The sequence below is a fragment of the Coptis chinensis genome, chromosome 7, assembly GCF_015680905.1.
Source record: "Coptis chinensis isolate HL-2020 chromosome 7, ASM1568090v1, whole genome shotgun sequence".
Taxonomy (NCBI): Eukaryota; Viridiplantae; Streptophyta; class Magnoliopsida; order Ranunculales; family Ranunculaceae; genus Coptis; species Coptis chinensis.
In genome coordinates, this window is record NC_141462.1 from 70,454,053 (window position 1) to 70,469,449 (window position 15,397).

Genomic DNA, 15,397 nt, shown 5'->3' on the forward strand with positions numbered 1-15,397 from the left:
CGAGTGTGTTAGAGGGATAGTTATAGATCATTTACATCTCATTAGACGGATGGTCCTATTATGTTAAAAAGGAATTTCATTCTTCTAATATGTGCAGGAACTCCGATGAAGATTAGTGGAGAGAGTAAGCTGCTTGATAAGGTGTGAGGCAAAGCTTTGGTCACAGTTTTGAGTAGGTAAGCAGAGGAAAGCTGCAAAGCAAGCTATATAGCAGGAATACTTCTTGTATTAAGGAAAAATGTACAATTGATGTATCATTGTAATTGTTTATGCTTTTTGATTCTCGCACTTTCGGTTGCTATCCTATCGGTGAAGTTGTGTATGTATGTCCATGTGTGAACACTAATGGCAATCAAAGTTTCGATGTTAGATTAGTAATGTCTTGCTTTTTATGTAGCTTCTATTTTGAACTTCAAAATTTTAAGACTATATCTCTTACATTGTTTTCTGTTTCTCTGTTGTATGGTTACTTCTAACCGATAGAACCCGGACTAGTGGTTATCCGAAGTTTGTAAAATTTCCACCAATATGTTTCTTCAAATTTGTTGCTAGATATTCGTTCAAGATACCATGCTGGTTTCATTTACCAATGACTTGTCCCGTGGTCTTATAAATAGAATGCTAAAACTAAGGCTAGTATTGCCAATTCAATCGCATATAGAAAATGCTGGGACTGGGTTATAGTTCCAGAAATTATACTAAAAATTCACAAAAAGAGCACCCATCATGATTTTCAGAACTGTACGTTACTGATAATGTGATAAGAATCGGTTTGTACTCCATGAGCGCATCTTAGGCCCCATGACTTTCCCGGGGTCATCTTTTGATTGGGAGATAAAAATTTGCTTCAAAAACATCACTTCCTTTTTTCCTCCTATCCATTTCCCTTTCTCTGTGCTTATCCCTATCGTGTCCGTCTCTTTCTCTGCTTCCTCTCTTCTTACTCTCACTTCCCCTCTGTCTTTCTAGCTCATGAGAGTTGTCTCTATCACGGCGTCTCTCCCGACTCCAGTCCACATCAGTGTCCTTATCCTTGTGTCTGATTGATGACTTACGTTTGGGAATCGGCTTTGGGGATCGCGACACGTTTTCTCGAAGAATCACGAGATTCATCTCGTCTCTCTAATCTCCGAGATGGCATCCCCGCAAGATAAAGCACATAATGAATAACACCGACAAATTCAGGTGAAAAAAATCTTGTCACACTAATTGCATATGTGGTGTTATTCATCCACCTTTAAAATGAAAGTAAGACTTTAACATGATCTGAGTTATTCAAACAATAAAATATTGCATAAAATTGTACAACAGACTCAATACCCATGTCATACATTAACATGCAGGTTCTTCTCTTAAGTACAAGTTAAGTCAATTGAGAGAAATTCTAAACTTGGATTCACCTAACAAATTTATTTTTTTCAATTTTCGGGATTGTCGGACAAAGGAGACGAAATTATCCCTATAATGTTGTAAAACCATCTTTGTCCATTATAGGAGTTCTACAATTCAAATTGTTAGGGATAATATTGGCTTTTAACATTTGAGACAAAAGATCTTACTTCTCCCCAAGACGTCTTCATTGGGATCTGATATTCCAAATTCAGATTGTAGTCTTCTTCGCTGATAAGCAACTTTCCTCTCTATTTCCTCTAGGCTCTTCATTCCTCTGTCTTCAAGAGACTCACGGTATTCCATCACAAAGAACTTCAAGGCGCCTCAACTTTTGCCTACAAAGATACAACATGGTATGAAAGTGTAAATTTTACAGATCGCATAAATTTTACATGGTATGTACAAATTGAAAGTCAGTTGCCAATACAATATTGTAACACCTTTGCCCTTCATTCATGCCCTTTGTCGGGTTGTGACAATGTGCCAACTTCAGTTGTAACCTCCACATCATCACCCTTATTAAGACCACTTGTACCAATTTCACTTCGGAAGATGAATAACTTAATGCCAAACCCTGGGCACTCCTCTTTTATTTTCTTCATCACTACCATCATCCTCTCGAGCCCACTTAGAGACAGGCAAGACAGGATCAGATTTTCCTTTTAATGTAAAGGCTTTCAGTTCAGGCTGTGGAATAGGCAATGTTGGGGCCAAGGAAGCAGAACTTTTACCTTGCAACCCCTTTGCATCAACCCCATTACCATTCCATCCAGAGGACATCAATGGCTCAATCCCATGGTTTGCATCTCTATCACTGATGTCACTTGCGCTCCAGCCACTAGCATCCTTCAAATGACAAGGGAAGATTTGACAACTCCTTCATGGCGGCTCCCTTTCCCATTGCCAATGCATAATCTTGGTCGAGCTTAACCCCTTCAGTGATATCTCCAGAGCTTGACCGGTTTTCAATTTCCTGTGCATCCCCACATATAGAATGGAAAGGGGTCACACGAGCTTCAGATCGAAGAAAAGTAGCTCAGTAGCCCATTCACATATGCATCGAAAACGAAACCAATCTGCCCATACTTGGAGAACCTTCAGAACCCATTCCTGAAAGCATCCAAATTAAGATCATGTCAAGGCGGGTTCAAATGTTCACAGAGAGGAGTCTAGCAGGAAAACCAAAGATATCTTACCTTGAGGGCTTGGGCAGTGATCCTTCTAGCGACACTACAGTACAAGTCATTGAAGCTCTCCATACGTAAAATAGCGACACTACTAAGTCTACTACTAAATGATGAACAGTTTCTTCATATCTACGGCATTGCTGTATAAAAGGTCTTAAAAAATAGAAACCCTTTGTTTTGCTATAAGAAATGGACAAGGTACATTATGAGAAATGGTTCTTATGTGTAGCCTTCATATTCTCCTGATGCCAGTATAGATCCTTGAATTCATCAAACCAGAGCTCCTTATATTTGTACTTTCTTCTAGAAAATATTTACCTATTTGAGCCTTGGGATTTTACATTTCAAACAACGAAGTTACGAAGGCTTTAGGATGACGTATCATTGATCTACCTTATAATTCTCTAGGTATTCGTTTCATGAAACTAATAATTCTTAACCCCAATTCAATATTGTCTTAAAAGATTTGACTCCTTATGGTCTATACATTCTAGCGCTTAAACTTTGTTATAACTCGTAATCTATAATTAGGTAGTGCAAGCAAGTGAAGAGAACAGAAAACTGATCTTCTCTGAAAGAGAAGCCGTTTGGTCAAAATTCTCTGGGAAAATTAAAACAGGGGATATTTTCAGTGCTAGAGTAGGTACTTTAGAAGACTATGGAGCCTTTGTGCACTTGCGTTTCCCTGATGGTACATATTAACTTTATACACAATTTCCCTTTCTTTTTCATTTTTTTTTCCTGATGAAACTACTTCTTGTTGTAATTACAGCCACCTATTTCTTCATTCCAACCAAAAAAGAAAAGAAATTCCTAGTTCTCAATCCGATATTCTGACACAATTTTACAAAGAGAAGAATGTGAATTATCTAAATTTAATATCACTTTGGTGGAATCATCTACATCACTACCATAATAGTATAATTATCTAAGAAAATTTTATGAACCTAGCTCCTTAGAAACTTTGGCTTTCAGTATCAGTATTAAATCAAAATTAAAACAAGGCTAAAGCTCAAAAGTCAAAACTCATTAAAAAAAGACAGACTTACTCAGTCCCTTTTTCCCTCAAAATCCGAAATTGCTCTGGAGACAAAATAGCCCACCCACTCTGCTTCAATTGTAGGTAGAATTGAAGAAATCGACAAGAGATGAAACTAAAATTGAGAAGAAATCAAAGTGAAGGTTTGAGAGAGAATGAGTACCTATCAAAGAACTCGTGCCTTCCTAATCAATCTAAAAGGGCATGGCGATGGAGGATGAGAATAAAATCAGGAAACACGTAGTGTTTTTTATTTATTTCTTTTTGTTTCGAGAAATCAGAAAACACGTAGAGATTTATCACTTGATAGAGATTTATGACTTGTTGCAGCAAGTTAAACAACTGATCTACCGGTTTTACCCTTATTTAATTTTGATTAGAGATTGGAAATCAATGGTCCAGAATACGTGCACATTTAGTGCATTATACTTCTGCGCATTGAAGAAAAAGTCTATGAAATTATTGTACTTCGTAATATTTTAGTTGTTCCTTGATGCACTGGGCCTACTCTCAAAGCCCAACGGTCAAAACCCAACGGACTAATGCAAACGGTCAGATGCCCAACGGTCAGATTTCTAATTATAAATCCAACTCTCCTCTTCCACATTCACTCATCCCTTTCTCTCACTCTTCACAAATTCTCATTTTCTTCAACATAATGAATCAATTTGAGCGATGGGAAAAGGAGTAACGCGAATGGGCTGTAACAATATTCGGGATAACTGTGTTTATCATTATTCTACTGTCGCTTATGCATAACATGCTCTAGAATATCTAGATCTATGTAACCGACATCTTTCTTTCCCTTTGTCGCTTTGTATATTACTATGGTGTGTTAAATAATTCTCCACCATTTGTACGGGTTACGTATTAAATGGATAAGTCCGTATTAAATATTTGTGTGTATTAGTTGTATTTTTACCTATTAAAAAAAAAAAAAAACAACAACAACAACAACAACTAAGAAAACCATAACAAAGAAATTACCATCTAATCCTATCTCTACTCATGGTGTTCAGAGAAGATCGCGCATGCTACACGGTACGCATAACACTTGTCACACACGCAACTCGATTATTCTATCCATATTTTATTACTGTGGCATGATCATAAATTCTGAAATTATAGGTAGGTCTAACTGCCATGTGAAACCTTCCCCCATACTTTCTATCATTTTAACATCTCATTAATTGTTTGTGGAAATCTGATATGAAAAGAGTTACTATGGATACCCATTGTTGCTGTTCATAAAGGTCGGTGTCACAACAACACATGAGTCACTTGTGTTTTCATATATTAATTTTGGATTTACCTAAACTTGGAATCCTGATTGGTATAGACTCATAGATTGCCTATAAATCTCTTCTTTTCAGCCATTCTCTTTCAAGCATTCTTCACTATACTTCCTTCCATAATACTTCCAAATGTATCAACCAAGAAAAAATAACGCCTGAGAAAGACTACTTGAATTTTTTTTTTGAAGATGGCCGGTTTTCTCCTTATTTTGACACTGAAATTGTACGTCGAGGATGGACGCCTCTTCTATATCATTCAGCAGCTGGTTATTCCCAAGAATTGGTTATGATGTTCTACCAATTTAGCGGAACTGAAAATGGAAAATGCTATTTCAATGCCTATGGACAATGATTGGAATTGACTAGGGAAATTATCTCCGACATACTTCAAATCCCAATGAATGCCCAGGAGTTCCTTTTTCCAGAGTCATCATTTGATTTCGTCAAAACTTTACTACGAGCTACCGTATCCCATGGTGAAGTCAGAAATAGACATCACGTTGTTCTTCAACGCTCTTTGAAACAGAATCAACAAGTTGTACTCTACTGGTTGGGACACAATGTGGTAGGTACATCATACCAATCAAAAGTCACAAAGTCTCAACTTCACCTACTTTGGGTTTTGTAGACTCAAAGGGATGATTTTTGTCTAATACAACACCTCTGGAACGAGATCACTAGGAAAACAAAAAGGTCAGCACCTCTACCTACTTTAGTCACGCAGATTATGATGCGTTGGGGTTGTCCAATAATTTCTCCAGAGACACCCCTTCAAAGAGCAAATATTAGTGTGCTCCAAATAGACTACTCCGTTGGTTTTTGGACTCCTGACACTCTGACAGATGAACAGAACGACCCAAGCTCAAACTCTGAACTTTTCTTTGATGAAAATGCCATGATAAACATTTTTAATCCCATGGAAGGCATTCAATTTTTCATCACGACATGCGGGAACTATACGCTCGTCAGAATATCATCATTACAACTCTTAAGGAATTCCAAGAACGTCAAGCAATGCATGATGTTGAACAGGAGGAAATCTTGGAAAATCATTCTCAGTCCTTGCAAAATCACGCTCTCCTAATGAAAAATCAAACTACACTCTCTGCCAGCCAAGGGGACATTCAGATGCAGCTCAGACAACAAATTGAAGAACTAAACACTATGGTGCACAATATGCGTCTCTAGTAGCATCATAATCCATGATTTTCTTATTGAATAAAAATGGAATAATAATACTAAGTGAATAAATAAATAATTGTATATATTATTACGTTTTTCGTCGTATTATTAATTTTGTTCTTATCTTTGTGTCTTCTTTTATAAGAAATGCTTGCTAGAATTATTTACGTTGTGACTAACTAATTTTAACATGTGATTTTCAATGTCATTACAGGAGGGTTTATTTTCTTCCATACTCATTTATCCATCCAGTTACCTTTCTCATTGCCCATTTCTTTACTTCATCCACCATGACATCTTCATCAAACATTGCATCTTCATCAAACATGACACCTCCAAAACTCATTCCTGAGCAATCTTTTCTGTTTATGATGGATTCCAATACTTATGACCATCTCTTCCGTGACTACATCACTAACATTGGGTGGTCTTCCCTAGTTCTTCAACCTGACCAAACTTATTCTCCGAGTTTGGCCGCATACTTTTATGCTAATATGGAGGATACACCAGCATTCAATCATGCACATGGCTTCTACTTAGACGGGTTCACAATCCTAGTTGGTGACACACATCATATTTTTTCTGAACAATAGCTTGCCCTAACTTTGGATCTTCCATATCACGAACCGGCCGCATCATGGCATTACATCTATCATAATTCTTACCGTTCCTTTTAGTGGCAAGTGTTTCGCGAAACTTACGGTGATGGTCTTGAGATTAAACGAGAAGGAGCTGGCTATGTGCCATGGCGCGACATCACCATTCCCTTAGCAAGCATGACCATGAACATGGGGACTGCGATGTTGTTTGTACTCCTGAACATCATGGGAGATTGACATTTTTCTACTGCCAATGAGGCTGCCTGCGTAGTATTCAGTTCACTGGCTCAATGTCATACATTATTTAACGTCTTAGGTTGTGTTATCTCAAACCTGAAACGAGCTCGCACTTTTCAGGATTTCAGTATATTCTTTTACCTGTAATCGCTTGCCGAATTATGAAGACACATTTCCTACAGTTTGCAGCTACTTTTCATGACTGGGTCAAGGTAGATTCTATGTGCCCAACAAACAAAATCATTCGTTCATTAAGGTTTAGGCAATGGAAGCGTCCTGCTCGATACCTGAGGCATGTTCGTTGTTACCTGACGAATGAAAATATGAAGAAACATTTGAGGAAATCCGGAGACAAAGAATGGGCAAAAATTTGGCAGACTATTATCTTTTGGCGCGATGTTAAAGAAATGTATTTCCTTATTGAGGACGCCATACCTATACATCCCGCTGGATGGTAAATTTGAGCTTTTCATTGTACATATATCTAGCTAAAAATTATGTTTCGTGTGCTATTGTCTTTTATTATTCCGTGTGCTATGTTTAGTGTGCTATATTTCGTGTGCTATTGAACATTTTATTGTTTCTTTCTGAATAATATATTATGTTATCCAACCTTTCTGTTCCAGCAATCTAGCCCTAATTTTACTCATGGTTCTCAGGTAATTTCTCTCTTTATTTATTGATACTTCGAGGACTAAGCATCATTCAGTTTGGGGTTGTTTTTAAACCTGTAGCAAAAATTAGGCATATTGTACACTGTATATAGTTTTTATTTTCTTGTTAATAATTGTACTTAGTGACAAAGTCTGGTTTCCTTCTCAATGATGAAAATTGTCTAGAAATCTCACATTAGTATCCGAATTAGGATTTGTTTTAAGAAACTTAAGATAATACGTATGCAATAGTTTATACATCTTTTCATGAACATTCATGCACTGAGTATCATCGATTGTACATAGCAGTAAGTTTCTGGAACCAACGGTTAGTTATTTAAACTATAAATCCTGTGAGAATCTAACCAAAAGCCTTGACATGAGTGATTTGTGTGTGATGACACAGAGGAGTAGTTTTTCCGATTAGAGAAAATCACGTGTCTACTTACTTGATCACCACCCCAACCCTAGGCGAGAATTTAGGCCTTCTTTGGATCGACATAGCTAAAAATTCTTACTTGTTACAAATTTTACTGCTAGTCACTCCACTGAACCTTTCATCAAACCTTTCAGTTTTACCAAAAATTCCTTACCCATCTATTAAACCAAATAAAAGAACCTACCTAAGTGATGAGTATGAGAAATAGGATGAAATGTGGAAAAATAAAGAGAAAGACTTGTCCCAAATAAAAGTCAGTTACTTGCTTCAGGAAAGAAAAATAGAATCATGTTCTTAAGCAATCTATAAAAAAAAAATAATAAAAAAAAAAACAGTATCAAGAGGCTTAAGAACAAGGTTGGAAAACTCAGTTAGAAGAAGGAAAGAAAACAAGGAATTCTCTAGTATAAATATCTTAAAGACCCTATTCTCTCATACTCGTAAATTTTGATTATCCATTTCCATTTTCTTATACACCATCACCTAAACCCCACAATACCTAATAAAGACCTCTAGCTCAATTAGGAGTAGGGTGATGTGATAATAAGTAGTAGACGTGATTGATCGACATCGGCTCCTCTGACTGTCATTGAGATGTGAGGAAACGTGTGCCTACTACACACTAGAGTTAACAAAACCTGAGTGGTAAAATTTTGAGTGGAATTGTGTTTCGACACATACCTGTGAGAACCCATTTAGGTACGCTCTCCAAAGGATTCAGAAACGACCCTGCTAGTACATTTCAATGCAAAGTTCATTGTATGCATTATCATATGTAGATGTTTTAATTATTGAATGCATATTAACTTGAGTTTCAAAGAAATCAATCCTCGTTCCCTGCTAAGGAGATGTATGGATATCTGAGATTAATTTAGGAAACGAGTTTTTGTCACTGAGTCGTTGTAGTATAAATGAAGTTTGTGAGTATCTTCTCTGGAAAACTCTCACGAGGCTATAACTCGTCCACTAGGGAATTCCTAGTGGTTTGAGGCCTTGTTGCATATGGTCAATGCAACCGCACTCTGCGAAACGAGAATTAGTTAGGACTACACATTTTATCTGTTTTAATGTCTCTTCTTTGCTTGAGGACAAGCAAAGTGCTGTTTGGGGGTAGTGTGATAAGCACCCAAAACTGTAATATGAAACCCCATTGAGACATATAAATTTGGTTAATTATGTGTTTAATAATAATGAAATAAATATATTTTCGTACTTTTGCAGGTATTCACAGTAAACATGAAAATATTGGTTAAACCTCCATTAAAGCACGGGGAACGACGTATATATGAATTCTTTCAAATCAGCCATGTAAAGCCCAACAAATCTGCACAGAAGCATCAAACTTCCGAAGCTCCTACCTCTTGAACCAGGACTCCGAATGCGATAAGTGAGCTGCTCAGATAATCAGAGCGATGAACTCTACGCATAGGCGGGAAGTTGTAAAATTGCCAAAAGACCCGAGCGCCATTTGGATCTGTGACGTGGACCCACTATACGGGCCCGCAAGATTTGATGAGTCATCAATCATGGAGCATGTCAAGACAAAAATGCCAAATTATTGGTGCAAAGTTGACACCTTACATGTAATTAATTAGATTAGGTGTTAATAGTGAAAAAAATAGGCAAGGTGTCACTTTGTTTTAATGTGGTGGATAAAAATAAAGTAAATATGATTTGGTGTTTCACGTGGGAGGAAATGAGATTTCTCTCAAATGGAGAAGAAAACAAAACAAAGGGGACAATCCATTTACTCCCTTGACTTTTTTTTCCTTTACCATGTATTATTTTAGTTCCTTAGCTTTAGTATTTTTTTAGTTTTTGGTTTTGGAAAAAAAAAACTTGTAATAGTTTTAATGGAGGAAACCTTGTGTTCCTCTTGAAAAATTCTCACTTCTTCATGCAAATGAGTTTATAAATAGATAGTTTCTTCTTTTTGTTATCTCTCTCTCTTTTTACATTCCACACTTGTTTTAGTTTTAGCTCAAGGATCATGAGCTAAACCTTCCCTTTGTAGGGAGTTAATAACACTCATGTGAGGGAAAAGTCTTATTATTTGGTTTAGTAGGTGTTTAGGAAGAACAACTAGGCCTACATCATATCCCAAAATGATAGTTGGTGTAGAGTCTAGTTAGGGATCAAGTGATGAGCTTAGAGATAAGTCATTGTTTGGTTCCACATGCTAGCATGTATGAGCTTAGAGATGAGTCATATTTGTTAGGGATCAAGTTTTCTTTTAGTAGAACTTGTCTATGAGTTATAGGAAGATTTTAATGCACTTATAAAAATCAAATAACAAAAGTAATCTTCACATGAGGAGAATTAACTCTCCGCTTTTGTTTTAGTAAAATTTTATTGTGTCTTAGTTGCATGATTTCGTAGCTTAATGTTTTTAATTTTTGTGTAGTAAAGAAACCAAATATTTAGTATTAATATAATCATATTTAAACTTACTCACTAGTTCCCTAAAAGAGTAAAAACCAAGTTGTAAGTGGTCCTAGAATTTAGGTTGGTTCGAATCCTTACTCCAAACTATATGAACACGAAGATCGTGAGTAAGAAAAATCTTTGAATACGCACTTTCGCCAAAGAAGAGATTCAAATCTCTAACAAAGCAAAAGACAAAAATTTAAATATCACCAAGGCTATTATTTAAACTAATTCCTTACTCCTCCGTATTTAATGGTGTAATCCGAGCTAATCAAGCCGAGTTTTACTATGCTCAAGCTTGGCTCGTTGATTAAACGAGTTTTTAAATAAGCTCAAACTTGGCTCATATATAATATTATATGAACCAACCCGAGCTGAGCCTTAAATGGAAGAATTTTGTTCTCCATCACATTGAAAAAATATTGAAGAAATTGTATCACGTTAGTTCTATTTTCAATACAATATGTACCACTTTGCCCAAACTTGTTCTTATCCACATTAGAGTTTTTAAGATTTTGAACCCAAATATTTTGGCTGAAGATGCGTTATCTGAAGGTCCTGGCATATATTTACATATATTTAAATGTTCCATTTCAAAAATATACCCACTTAATAGGATTGACAATTTGACATCCCTTTTAAATATTCCCCGGTAATGGCACCCTTCCATTAGCCAATAGTTCTGCAGTACACCCTTTCTAAATCTATTATTGCACAGTGGGCGAAAATGCTCATAACCAATTTCAGAGTGCCACATCAGCAACATTTTTAAGTACCGACGCATTCTTAATTACAATCAAGGACATGTTCTTCATTTATTACAAATTGGTCCCTAAGGTGAATTATATTAGACAGGATCATCTCCAGATTCTCAAGATCTAATCGAGATACAAATAATCAATAAAATATCAATTACACACCCAATCTTTTAACCAATTCACAATAACTACGAATCATACAAACACAAAACTTGAATCTAAAAAAAAAAAAAAAAACCTTCGACTTCGACTTGCAACTACAACTCCTAATAAAACAAAAAAAATCTTCCAATTACAATAAAAAAAACTTCGACTTCTTATGTCAAACTACCATAAACCTAACAATCAAACTTATGAATTTTAACATAAAAGTTTAAGAAATCCTTGTAAGAGCTTCGATCTCCTCAAACCTATCATCAAACTTCAAGAACTTCCTCTAAGTTTTTTTTCTTTTGACAACTTCAATTACTCGTTCAAAGAGCCAGTCTATCAGCAACCATACAAGTACATCCCATATTCTTGTAAGTTTTTATTTAACAACTTCCTTCAGTTTATGATAGATCATCAACCAACTTTCAACCAATCAATGTGAAAAAACTAATTATGATCAATATGAAAAAAAAAAAACTCTTAAAAGCTTTTTTGGTTAGAATCAACATTGTCATTGTCAGCAAAGTAGCCCTTAAAAGCTCCACCCCTAAAATAGTCACCTTTACTTTGTAAAGCTAGCTTAGGTCAAAGAAAATAATCAGCTTCCAATAGTTAACAAGTTAGCATATTGTTAGAAACTCAATCCTTGAAGAAATTAATTATAATCATGTATCAACAAGTCTTAGTGGTACGTATGTAGTAGGTGACTTACACTATGCAGTTGGTGTTGGAATCAACATACTAAACCAAGTAGGCCTTAAAAGTCCCACCTATACTTTCAAGAACTAACTTGGATCAAAGAAAATACTCAAGCATGTTGGTATATGAAGTACACTTAAATTACACTGAAGATTTGATTGTCAGCAAAGTAGCCCTCACCTTTACCTAGAGCTAGCTTAGGTCGAATAAAATAATCAGGTTCCAAAAGATTAGAATACCAGAGTTAGCCCTTGAAAGTAATTTAAAGCTGATTATGATGCACATTGGACAAGAAAATAGAGAATTGCGAACAACACTTAGCTTGCTAATGTTGTAACAAAAAATAGAGAATTGCTAACAACATTTCTAATGTTGAAACAATCAACATAGCACAAGTGATGACGAAGAGAATCGAATGGACGTGACAACTACTGAAGATTCTGACATAATCAACATTAGCGATGATGAATAGAATACAATTATATGGAATTATCAGTTCTTTTAAGAGTTCAAGTTTTATTAGGAATGTTCAGGTATATATGTTTATTTGTTTAGCAGAATTTGAACCTTCACTTAGCAGTTTTTGAACCTTCTTTGATTCTTATTTAAAAATAATTGTTAAACTTTAACATCTCTTTATGTCTTGACAATGCTAGCAATGTTTATTGTACTATAGTAAAATTGTATATGAACTGAACAAAATATGGATTAGAAAATTAGGTGATGATGATTAAGATGATATAGCACCGTTGATGAAGATACATGAAGAGAGACCGAAAAAGAAAGTTGAGGAAGAAACGCGGCAAGAAAAGATGCGAAAGATATTGCTTTGAAGGAGAAAGAAGTGAAAAGAGTCCTTAATGAAACTAATGAGATTGAAGCTTATTGTGGTGTTCCTAAGACTAATGCACTCCGTGAAAAGCATAAGTTGGTTTCATCGTATTACAGTAAAAATGAACATGGTTACAGGTATCGCAAATACAAGTGGCGTCAATTATCAACTGAGCAGTGGTATTTTGAGGGTAGCAGAGTTGCAAATATGGTTAATGGCTTGTATGTGTTTTCAAGGACATGAACATTGGTTTTAACCTGTGAAAAAGTTATAAAGAATCAATAGGGTATGTACAAAGAAAGCACTAGGGCGGATCGTTACAACATGATGCCAATCACAAGTGGGAGTTGGCATGGATAACTCCAATCATCAAAATTTCAACTCCATCAACAAAACCGACGAATTAACTATACAAACAGTTATATGCCAAAGTAATATTTTCCACTAACATCATTACATAGCAATTACAGACAATCAATACGAGAACAATTCCATCAACAAAACCGACGAAATGACTATACAAACAGTTATATGCCAAAGTAATATTTTCCACTAACATCATTACAAAGCAATTACAGACAATCAATACGAGAACAATGAAATGAACAAAGTGTAATACAATGTAGCAAAAACTACCTTGAACCCGTCGGTTTTGCCTTTAGTAATATGATTTTTGGCAATGCCACTATTGATAACGTCCCTATTAAACTCATCTGGATTCTTCCCATCATCAATCAAACTATACATGAAAACAAATCACAAAATAAACAAACACCCAAATATGCAACAAAAACCACAAAAACAAAATGTTTCAAAGAAATAAAACTCACGTAACAATCTCCATATGAACTTGAATAATATTACAAATCTCTGATAACCTCTGCATCGTATTGAGTTCCGTAACAAGAGCATTTTTGCCAAAAACAATAAAGTTTCAAACTTGGCTAGTTAGAAATAAAATTAAACAAAATTGACAATACGAGCTTACGTTAAATTGAATTTTAAGTTACGTTTACATACACACATTGGAGAAGAGAGAGTTGAGAAGCAACGTTGAAAGAAGAAACAATAAGGTGAAGTTGGTGAAAAAGGCCAAGGGATATATCTGTAATTGGATTATTAAATTATCAATCCTAAGTATCAAAGTGTATGTCATTAGATTCATCAGTTCCAAGCCATGGTGAAAAGGCAAACACCTAAATTCTATCCACACCATATTCATATACACCGAAGTCATCTGAACTAAGCAAAGCAAAGTAAATGTCTCCAGAAACTCATCACAGGCTCATCATCGGAATCTAAAAGTTAATTTTTTTTTATAGATCTAAATGTTCAAAGAAACAAATGAATTATAAATTACATTTAAAAAAAAGGGTTAAACTTCATACATATTCAAACTAACTCCACTTGCGGACTTCATATAGAGTGAAAATGTGAGATGTCCCATAATTAACCATAAAAAAAAAAATGGTAATGATAGACCAAATGTGGTGGTCTCTCTATTCAACCTCTTACTACGACTGTTTAATAGAGATTAGTCCTCTCATCTACTTAGAATTACTATGGTAATAAAATTTAGGAATTATGTCAGTCTAATAGAAAATGGGGACTAACAACGATGAAACAATACTAAACCAATCAGTAAATTACAAAAGCCTTCATAGTAGACGAAGCATTGTCATTAGAATAATAGGGACGACAAAATAAACACGTAAAGGAAGATATAACTCATTGTCTCTTAAATCTATTACTCTGAAGGACATGCTCTTTCATAGATTAAAGTGGTGTTTACTTCACATGTTTCTCCTAATAATCATATTTCTTGAATCAGATAAAATCATACGTATGGGCATGAGGCACTCATCAAAAACAAAAAATCAAAGGAAGATGGATACAATAGGTTTTAAAACACTCACACCGAAAATTCTAGCTTTGGCTCATAGATATCCATCAAGAAATATTGAAAACAAATAATACCATCTGCCTAAATAGTGAAGATGATATTTATACTTCACATTGTGTGTTTCCTTTATTAGACATTGTTACTCACCAATTGACTAAGAGAAAGTGTAAAAAACTGAAGTACTGTTAAGAAATTTAACTTTTGTTTACATAAATGTTTATTCAGTGTAATACCATCCAAAAAGAAAGAAAAATGTAGGGCATTATCTCCATTTTTATGGAGATTATTGTTTTTATATAGAGGATCCATCTAAGCATACAACTATCTTTCTAAGCATGCAAGCTATCTACCTAAAATAAAAAGGGTGAATTATCCCTATGCGTGCTCATACTCTAATAAAAGTTTTTAGCCATGGTACATTGGAAAAAAATTGATGGACATTTGATATGGTCTTGCACTCACTGAAATTCAACATTGTTGACGGCCAATGTCTCTTTCGGTTCCCATTGTTTAAGGTCTTCAAACTTTTTTCCAGATTAGTAATATGGAGTATTTTGTTGTAAAAAAAGAACACTAAAATCAAACTGTTCAATAACATTTTAACA

At 35.2% G+C, this 15,397-nt stretch overlaps 1 long non-coding RNA gene across 1 annotated transcript; it reads right to left on the bottom strand.

The window, feature by feature from the left end:
* Positions 1–2,432: 2,432 nt before the first annotated feature.
* On the bottom strand, positions 2,433–4,064 carry LOC147488638 (uncharacterized). Its single transcript, XR_015201725.1, has 3 exons — positions 3,629–4,064; positions 2,589–2,622; positions 2,433–2,502 (listed from the first exon to the last, which is right to left on the bottom strand). It is a non-coding gene; the product is annotated as an uncharacterized LOC147488638 (long non-coding RNA).
* Between the last annotated feature and the right edge of the window lie 11,333 nt (positions 4,065–15,397).